Source organism: Budorcas taxicolor, chromosome 19, assembly GCF_023091745.1.
Source record: "Budorcas taxicolor isolate Tak-1 chromosome 19, Takin1.1, whole genome shotgun sequence".
NCBI lineage: Eukaryota > Metazoa > Chordata > Mammalia > Artiodactyla > Bovidae > Budorcas > Budorcas taxicolor.
Window position 1 is genome coordinate 18,389,925 of NC_068928.1, and position 9,254 is coordinate 18,399,178.

General features: G+C 49.1%; 1 non-coding gene across 1 annotated transcript; it reads right to left on the reverse strand.

Moving 5' to 3' along the window:
• Positions 1–3,742: 3,742 nt before the first annotated feature.
• On the reverse strand, positions 3,743–3,814 carry TRNAT-CGU (transfer RNA threonine (anticodon CGU)). Its single transcript has one exon. It is a non-coding gene; the product is annotated as a tRNA-Thr (tRNA).
• Positions 3,815–9,254: the final 5,440 nt, after the last annotated feature.

The following is a 9,254-nucleotide window of genomic DNA, read 5'->3' on the forward strand; positions in this document are numbered from 1 at the left end:
CCTCTCTTGTAAGAAGGCTCTTTTCTCTATCCCAGGTGCTGGAAACACAGACACCAGTGAGACACAGTTCCAGTCCTGAGGGGCCTCCCGGCTATGGTGTGAAACACACAGAGGTCTCCCATACAATAAGCTGTGAGTCATTCTCTGGGGGAATCAGATTTCTCAGAGGCTGTGATACCTGAATCTTGCCAAAGGGATGGAATTTGAACCAGTGACTAGATCTAGCCACTAATTTGCAGGCAATACCAAGGACAGAAGAACTTGAACTGCACTAACAGTCTGCAGTCAGCAAAGTCTAGACTATGGGAAACTCTCCAGGTCAAATGGGCCGGATTCCTCAACAGACACACTGCAAGGAAATCAAAGGGAAGGAAACGAATTCTAGTGATTGGAGGGGAAAAAAAAAAGCTTAAAAGCTTTAAAAAAAATTTTTAAATGCACAAAGTTCAACTCCAGGTTGTAAGGATATAAAGACGCACAATGAAGTGATAAGTTAAAAGGCAAGAAAGTGATTACTATAAAAGTAGGGAGTATGGTTGCTTCTGGCCGTCAGGGGGTTGTGACTGGGGGGAGGGCACACGAAGGCGTTTTCTGAGTGTCTGATAAAGTTCTCTGACCTGGGTGGTGTTCTTCTTATAACTCATTAAGGCATTCACTTGATTTGTGTGGTTTCTAAAACTGTGATTTATTGTACAATAAAGATTTAAAAATAGATATCTCCAGGCTGGAATATTGGACGAAAACTGACAGCACGAGGCAAAATATATCTACTTGCCAAATTCTGCTTTTAAGTTAAATAATATTCGCTCGCAGGAAAGAATCGGCCTGACCTAAAGTAGCTGATATTTTTAAAAATATCTTGGAGGTTTCAGCCGCCCACAAATGGCTGTGCCTGCCTACGTGGCTCTTTAAGTGTAGTCTCAGAGGCCCTGTGTTTTTCCTAGATCTTGCGGGGGAGCCACTGTGGGGAGGTCTGAGCAAGGGGAAACTAATGGGGGAGGGGTTGGGGGGGGATTTGCAGCTCTGGTCCTGCCCATCAGGGAGGACTGGCTGTTACTCCGGATGGAGGAGCCAGGGCTGTATAGTCTCATCACGAGGGCATCATGTCCAAGCCCTACTGTGAAATTCACTACTTTGGCAGCCATGAGAGAGAGAGGGTGGGGTGGGGCCCCTGAAGGCCTCTCCCTGTCCTCCCCCTCCCCCTACCTTGCTTCTCCAAGGGCCAGGCTCTGAGAAACTTAGAATTTCAAGCCGCTTAGAAAACACCTCTTTCAACTCTCGAATTTTGCAACCAAGAAAGTTGAAGTCCAGGGTGTACAAGTGATTTAACAGGGTTCAAGCAGTAGACACCAGGCCTCCCTGGTGGCTCAGATGGTAAAGAATCTGCCTCCAACATTTGATCCCTGGGTCAGGAAGATCACCTGTAGAAGGGCATGGCAACCCACTCCACTGTTCTTGCCTGGAGAATCCCATGGACAGAGGAGCTTGGTGGGCTACAGTCCATGGGGTCCCCAAAGAGTCGGACAGGACTAAGCGAGTAACACTTTCACACACGGCAATAAACTCAATACAAGTGTCCCATTCTGCTTCTGCGCTCCCTTCAAGCATGGCGGTGAGTGTAGGGACCTGTGGGCCTACAAGGTAACTGCCGGGCCTCTTGGCTCACCCTGGTGCTTGTATTGGACATGTCTCTCCTCCTCCACCTCCTCTCACCAACATTGACCTGGGATACGTATTCGACCCCTGCCTCTGGCTTGTTACCTCTGGGTTCCCCCATGTTTCCCCCAACATCTGTATGCTGACCTCTTCTGTACCTTGACCCTCTTTTATTGACTTTGGCTCGACTCATCCACCCCTCCACCCCGCTCTGTTGGGGTGGAATTCTCTGTTCCAGCAACAGCAGGAAACCCAGTGTCCAGCCTCCAAGTTCCTTCTCATCAGGAATCCAAGCTGAGGGACAGTATTCAAGGCCACAACCAGGAATCCAGGACCTTTCCCTTTTGTATCTCATAATGACTGGAGTCTGAATGTCTGGAAAATCGATCTGCACTTAGTCACAATTCCATGATGACACACAGCATTCCATTCAAAAACCAAGCGCAGGGGCTTCCCTGTGGTCCACTGGTTAAGAATCCACCTTGCAGTGCAGGAGACATCCCTGTTCCAGGAAGATCCCACCTGCCACGGGGCAGCTAGGGCTGTGAGCCACAACTACTGAACCCGTGTGCTGCAGCTACTGAGCCTGCACGCCTGGAGCGCATGCTTCACAAGCAAAGCCATTGCAGTGAGAAGCCTGTGCACTGCAAGCAGACAGTAGCCCATGCTCGCCACAACCAGAGAAAGCCTGCACACAACAACAAAGACATAGGGCAGCCGATAAAGAAATAAGCTAACAAAAAAAAAGAAAACTTGTTTTTTTTTTTTAAAGCACCAAGCACAAGTCTTCTGTTTATTGGAATCTTAGAGGGAAAGATCAGTATATTTATTTCCATGCTGCCTGAGCCCTAGACACTGCCCTAGATAGACTCTGCTGACTTCCAATCCACCTGACGCTCCACGTAGTCAACTGTGCAGTGGGACCAGCAGAAAGTTGTGTTCTGCGGTCACATCAACAGAAGTATCAGATGCAGAATGAGGGAGGTGAAGTTCCCTTAATAAGACTACACCTGGAGTAGAATTGGGTTAGCCCAAAAGGTTCGAGTTTTTCCATAAGATGTTATAGAAAAAACTAGGACGAGCTTTTGGGCTCACCCAATATTTCCAGTTCTGAGGGTCACAACTAAAGAGGGAGCGTATCAGGAATGAGACGCACTGCTGCTGCTAAGTCAATTCAGTCAGGTCCGACTCTGTGCGACCCCATAGACGGCAACCCACCAGGCTCCCCCGTCCCCGGGATTCTCCAGGCAAGGACACTTCCTTCTCCAGTACATGAAAGTGAAAAGTGAAAGTGAAGTCACTCAATCGGGTCTGACTCCTAGCGACCTCATGGACTGCAGCCCACCAGGCTCCTCCGTCCATGAGTACTGGAATGGGGTGCCATTGCCTTCTCCCATAAGACGCACTAATGTCATATTAATTGGGTTGTTGATCCTAGAAATGACTTGGGGAGTGTCATCACTGGCTACGGGCCAGATTCAAGGGATCACACAGGCAGGCGCCAGACTTCAAGGATCAGTTTCCCAAGGGCTGGGAAAGGGAAAAGGCGCCCTCCAGCTGAACGATCCGGGTGGTTTCGTGGACAAGAGAGACAGCGAGCACTGTGTGGAGAATTCAGCTTTCAAGCCCAAACCAGAAAACATCAATCCATAAACGCAAACCCCCGTTCTGGAAAGTTCTCCCACCCCTCAGGCGGCGCAAAACCAGCGAGACCGGACCTATGCCCCGCACCCCATCTATCGCGGGCGACACCAGCGCCTAGTGCGGGCTTTAGTGTCCCCACGGGTAACGCAGGAATCTCAGGCCAGCCTCGCCCTGCGCACTGCGGCGGGGTGATGGGGCTCCGGGGAGAGAAGGCGCAGAGCGGCGGGCGAAGCGCGCCCCAGTCGGGGCTCGCGAGCCGCGCGAACTGGCCCGGCCTGCGCTGGTGACCGCGGAGCCTAGGGATGCAGGGGGAAGGGTGGGACTCGAGGAAGCCAGAACAGACATGAAAAGTAAAAACAAAAGAACGCCACGTCATGGAGGAAGTGGGCAGCACACGTGGGACGCTAAAGCTCCCACGACCAAACCCACACCCTCAAAGGGCAGGCACGGACGGGGTTCGAACCCGCGATCTTCGGTTTACGAGACCGACGCCTTACCACTTGGCCACCGCGCCTGACAGCCAAGGGAGCGGTGGAAGCTCTCAGTGGAGGGGAGGCGGCGCAGGCGCGGGAGGGGCGGTGCCTCGCCGCCAGCTCCGCCCCCGGCCCCGCCGCCCGGCCCTCCAGATCCGCGGGCCGGGACCCGGCTCTCCCAGCTCCTGGGGCGCGCTGAGGGCGGAGACTGGGCGCCCCCGGTCCCCTGTTCTGCCCGCGGTAGGCTGCGAACCCACAGCGCCAGCCAGCCGGGCTCCGCCCCGCCTCCGGCGCCCGCAGGGGCGCGGCGCCTGCGGAAAGGCCCGCGGGGGGATTCGAAAGAGGCGGCGGCGGCGGGCGGAGAGAAACCGAGACTGACGCCTGCTACGGAGCCGAAGCGGGGACGGCGGCGGTGGCCGGCGAGCCAGGGCAGGGCGTCCGCGCTGGCGTCTCAGCCGGCTCCGCGCGCCGCCGTGTGACCTTGGCCGGGTCATTTCCACCCCATCAGCAAGATACTGGGGGCAGCGCGCGGGAGCCCAAACCGAGTGCACCGGGAACGGAGTGGGCTAGAAGGGCGGTGTAGGCACGGACGAGACTAGTCCCCGGAGGAAGATTCAGGGAGCCGCAAGGGATGGGGGCCGGGCTGCAGGGACGAAGGGAGGTGAGCGAGCCTCCCTGACCCCGAGGGGCCGGTCACTAAGCAAAACCACCTTCGGTTGCTCTCGCCCTTCACTCCCCCGGCACGGGCCTCCTGCTGGAAACTGGGAGTAAACATCTGTTTAGACCCGGTGGCCTGGCCCAGGAGGGCGGATGTAGGCGCACATGGAGATGCCCCAGGGATGTTCCTGGGGACAGTGCTAGAATGACCTGAATGGAGGTGTCTGGTTGCCTGAAAGGAGTGATCCAGATTCAAAGGAATCAGCAGAAACAGCACAAAAGGACGTGTGATTTTCAGATGTAGAACAAGGCGTACCGTTTACTAAGGCAAAGGGACAGATACCAAGTAAAAATTAAAAACATTAGAAAAATAGAGAGGGGGAGACTGGAGTTAAGAAACCAAAGGGACTTTAATGTTTAGTTTCTATTGTGTGAAAGAGGAAAAAAAAAAAAAAAAAGCTGAGGATGGAGATATGAGTGTTTATTATGATACTGTAGGTTTTGTATTTTCTTTAAAAAGGAAGGAAAGGAATCTCCTGGTGGCCTAATGGTTAGGATTCCAGGCTTCCACTGCAGTTGGGCAGGGATTCCATCCCTGCTTGGAGAACTAAGATCCTGCAAACTCCCACAAAATAAATGACAAAGGGAAAAAAAAAAGTAAAGGGGCTTCCCTGGTGATCCAGTGGTTAAGACTAGGTGCTTCCACTGCAGGGGGCATGGATTCTATCCTTGGGTGAGGAAATAAGATCCCATAAGTGGTGTGATAAATAAAAATGGGGAAAAAAAATTTTAAAAAGAAAAGAAACTATGTCCCTCTCTGTCCTTGTTTGGCCTGTGGCCATAGGGTCTGTTGCAGAAGAGGTGAGTGGGATGGATGGGGAAGAGGTACCCTGTTGTCCAGGCAGTGTGTGGTCAACTGCCAGCCTCCACAGCGCCCAGCGCTCCTGCACAGCAGTGTCAGAGAAGGGGACATAAGTCAGACCTATCCACCATTGATGACCCTGCCACCTCCACCATCAAAGTCATTCTTATTTGTTGAACTTTTTAAAAAGTACAGCAAGTATAGTTTGGAGATTTGCGGAAACTGAGAAAAGCTATGGGTTTCCCCTTATGGCTCAGCTGGTAAAGAATCCGTCTGCAATGCGGGAGACCTGGATTTGATCCCTGGGTTGGGAAGATCCCCTGGAGAAGGGAATGGCTACCCATTCCAGTATTCTGCCTTGGAGAATTCCATGGACAGAGGCGCCTGACAGGCTACAGTCCATGGGGTCATAGAAAAGCTGTAAAAATTACAAGCATTTTAAAGTGTACAGTCGTGGTAACTATAGGCTATGTGATATCTCTGGAACATTTTCATCTTGCAAAATGGAAACTCTATAAACACGGAGCAGCAATTCCCCCATTTCTTCTCCCCCAGCCCCTGGCAACGACCATGGTTCTAAGAACTGAACTGCTCAGGGTACCTCATAGAAGTGGGATCATACAGTGTCTTTTTGTGACTGACTTCTTTGAGCATAAATAAGGTCCTCTAGGTTCATCCATGTTCATCTGCATATGACAATTTCCTTCAAGGCTCAGTATTCCATTGTAAGTTTATCCATTCATCTGTCTTTGGACCTTTAGTTTACTCCTACCTCTTGGCTATTGTAAATAATGTTTCAGTGAAGGGGGCCACTGTGTGCAAATATGTCAAGTCCTGTGTTCCCTTTTGCCTCATTGCCGCCGAGAAAGCAACATGGGTCACCAGTAGCTCTACTGGAGCCATCTGAGAAAATCCCGGTCATGGTTCTCGCTCTTGCTGGGTCTGATCCAGAAATACGGCCTCTATATGTGCCACCAGTGTTCCGCCAGTATGCAAAGGACATCGGCTTCATTAAGTTGGACTAATTGAACTTCCTTAAATGGATCATTCAGCACATCTACCTAATGCAGAAACAATACTAGCTCTTTGTGTATAAAAGTTTAAAAACTTAAAAAAAAAAAAAGATCCTGTATTTAAAATATATACCCAGAAGTGGGAATGCTGGATCATATGGTAACTATTTTTAATTTTTTGAGGCACCTCCAAACAGTCGTCTGTAGTGGCTACGCAATTTTACAGTCCCGCCAACTCTGCACAAGGGTTCAAATGTCTCCATATCTGTGCCCATACTTGTTTTGTTTTTATAGTGACCATCCTAAAAAGCGTGAGGTTGTACAATTTCATTGCGGTTCGATTTGTGTTTCCCTGATTAGTGATGGTAAGCATAGTTTCATAGACTTGTTGGCCATTTGTTTATCTTCTTGGAGAAATGTTCAAATTCTTTGCTAACGTTTAAATCAGGTTATTGGGTTTATGGGGGTTTTTGCTTTCTCAGTTCTGGTTCATCTATTCTGGATGTTAACCTCTTGTCACATACATGGTTTGCAAATACTTTCTCCCATTCCTTAGCTTGTTTTTTCACTCTTGTTTCCTTCAGTGTACTGAAGTTTTCCACGTGCTATAGTCCCATTTGTCCGTTTTTGCCCTTTTTTGGTGACATTAAGTAATCATTGCCAAATCAAATGTCCTGAAACTTTCCCCCTTTTTCTCCTAAGGGTTAGATCAACACAGGTCTTATTAGGTCTTTAGTCCATTTTGGCTTAATTTTTGCGTATGGTGAAGGTAAGTGCAAAGCTTCATTCCTTTGCCTGTGGATATGCACTTTTCCCAGCACCGTTTGTCGAAAGAGGGGAAGATTTTTAAAAGCAAACAAGGGAGAATTCAAAAGACCCGTAGTCTTACCACAAGAGAGAAGCACAGTGCCCGCATTCTTGTATGTATAAAACACACAGTTCATTCATTCTGAGATACATGTTTTTTCCTTACTTTTTAACAAATTAGAAGTCAGTATGACAATTGATTACAATTAATGGAATCTTACAGTTAGCAATTTTTAGTGGCACATAAATTTTTAAAATCAGATTTGATGAAATGCACTATATATGTAATAGTTAGGAGAGACAGGTTCATATTCACATTAGTGTATTTCATGGTGTCCTCACTTTTCTCACCATAGTAAGGTGAGCACATCCTACGTCCTTAAAAGTGGATCATTTCACAGCTTGTAACAGGTGTACAACCCTGGGGCAGGATGTTAGAAGAAGCTGTGCATCGGGAGGCTCGGAGGGGTGATATAGTAACTGCGCTTTCCACTCAGTTTTGCTGTGGACCTAAAACTGCTCTAAAAAACTAGTCTATTTTTAAAATACCTTAAAAAAAAAAAAAAAAAAAACCACTTTAAAAAGTAGTTAATCCTTGATCCTTTGTTCTGCTCCCTGCTATGCGTCAGGGCCAACCCTGAGCTGCCCTGGGGTTGCTCCTTGGAGGGGTCCCTGTGTGCCTGCCCAGGTCTACTTCTCAGCTGGGTAGGCCCAGGAGCCTGACTTTCGTTCTTCCAGGAATGAGCAGCCAAAAGAGCATGGCCTAACTTCTATTTCCTAAATGCATGTGTACCATTTTTAATAGAGAGCTTTGGCCTTGGGAAAGATGCTCAGAAGCTTGACTGCAAGGTGAGAGCTGGTTCCAGAACACCAGCTCCTCGCTGACCATCAGGTCATACCTGTTTGCATGTAATGCAGTCATAAAATCATCCAGTCATTCAACAAATCCTCGCTGAGCACCTACGAGGGGCCAGACTCTGTTCTCAATGCTGGGGCTGTAGCAGTAAACTAAGCATTGCATCTATCTGCCCTCACGAGCTTTCTTTAATATTTATTTTTGGCTGCACTGGGTCACTGCTGTGAGACAGCTTGAGGGCTTTAGAGCAGTGGCTCAATACTTGTGGTGTATGGGCTTAGTTGCCCCATGGGATCTTCCCGGGCCAGGAATTGAATCTGTGTTGCTTGCCTTGGCAGGCAGATTCTTAATTCTTAACCAGTGGACCACCAGGGAAGCCCGTGGAGCTTCTATTCTTAAATAAACAAAACATCCAATGGTGATAAGTACTAGGGAGAAAAATAAAGCAGAGAAGGAAGATAGGAAATTCTGGAGGTAGGAGGGAGAGCTGTAACTTTAAGTAAAGAGATGTAGGAGACTAAATTGTGGTGCTGGAGAAGACTCTTGAGAGTCCCTTGGACGGCAAGGATATCAAACCAGTCCATCCTAAAGGAAATTCAACCCTGAATATTCATTAAAAGGACTGATACTGAAGTTCCAGTACTTTGGCCACCTGATGCAAAGAGACGACTCGTTAGGAAAGACCTTGATGCTGGGAAAGATTGAAGGCAAAAGGAGAAGGGGGCGGCAGAGGAAGAGATAGATAGCATCACAGACTCAAGGAACATGAATTTGAACAAACTCCAGGAGACGGTGGAGGACAGAGGAGCCTGGCGTGCTGCAGTCCATGGGGTTGCAAAGAGTCGGACACAATTTAGCAACTGAACAAGGGAGATTAAAAAACAAGCGCCAATTCTTTGCTGCTTTTCATACCCGAAGGTAGGGTCTATTACCACATCCTTAGGCTGCCCATCTGAACTGCGTTGATCAATAGAATGTGGTGAAAGTGATGGTGTGCAAGTTCTAAAGCTTAGGTTTCCAGAGACCCGACAACTTCTGCCTTCACTATCTTAGAAGTCCCGAGACCGCTGTGTAAGGAAGGCAGTCCAGCTATTCAAGGAGGAGAGGCCATGAGGCACCTCCCAGCCAGAAAGCCAGCATCACCTGCCGGACATGTCAGTGTGGCCACCTCAGACCATGCCCAGCTGACCCTTCAAACTGAGGGCAGTTGCGTGAGTGAATCCAGGCACAGTCTGCAGAGAACTGCTAGCCTACCCACAAAATGGGGAAAAGTAATAAATTGTTCT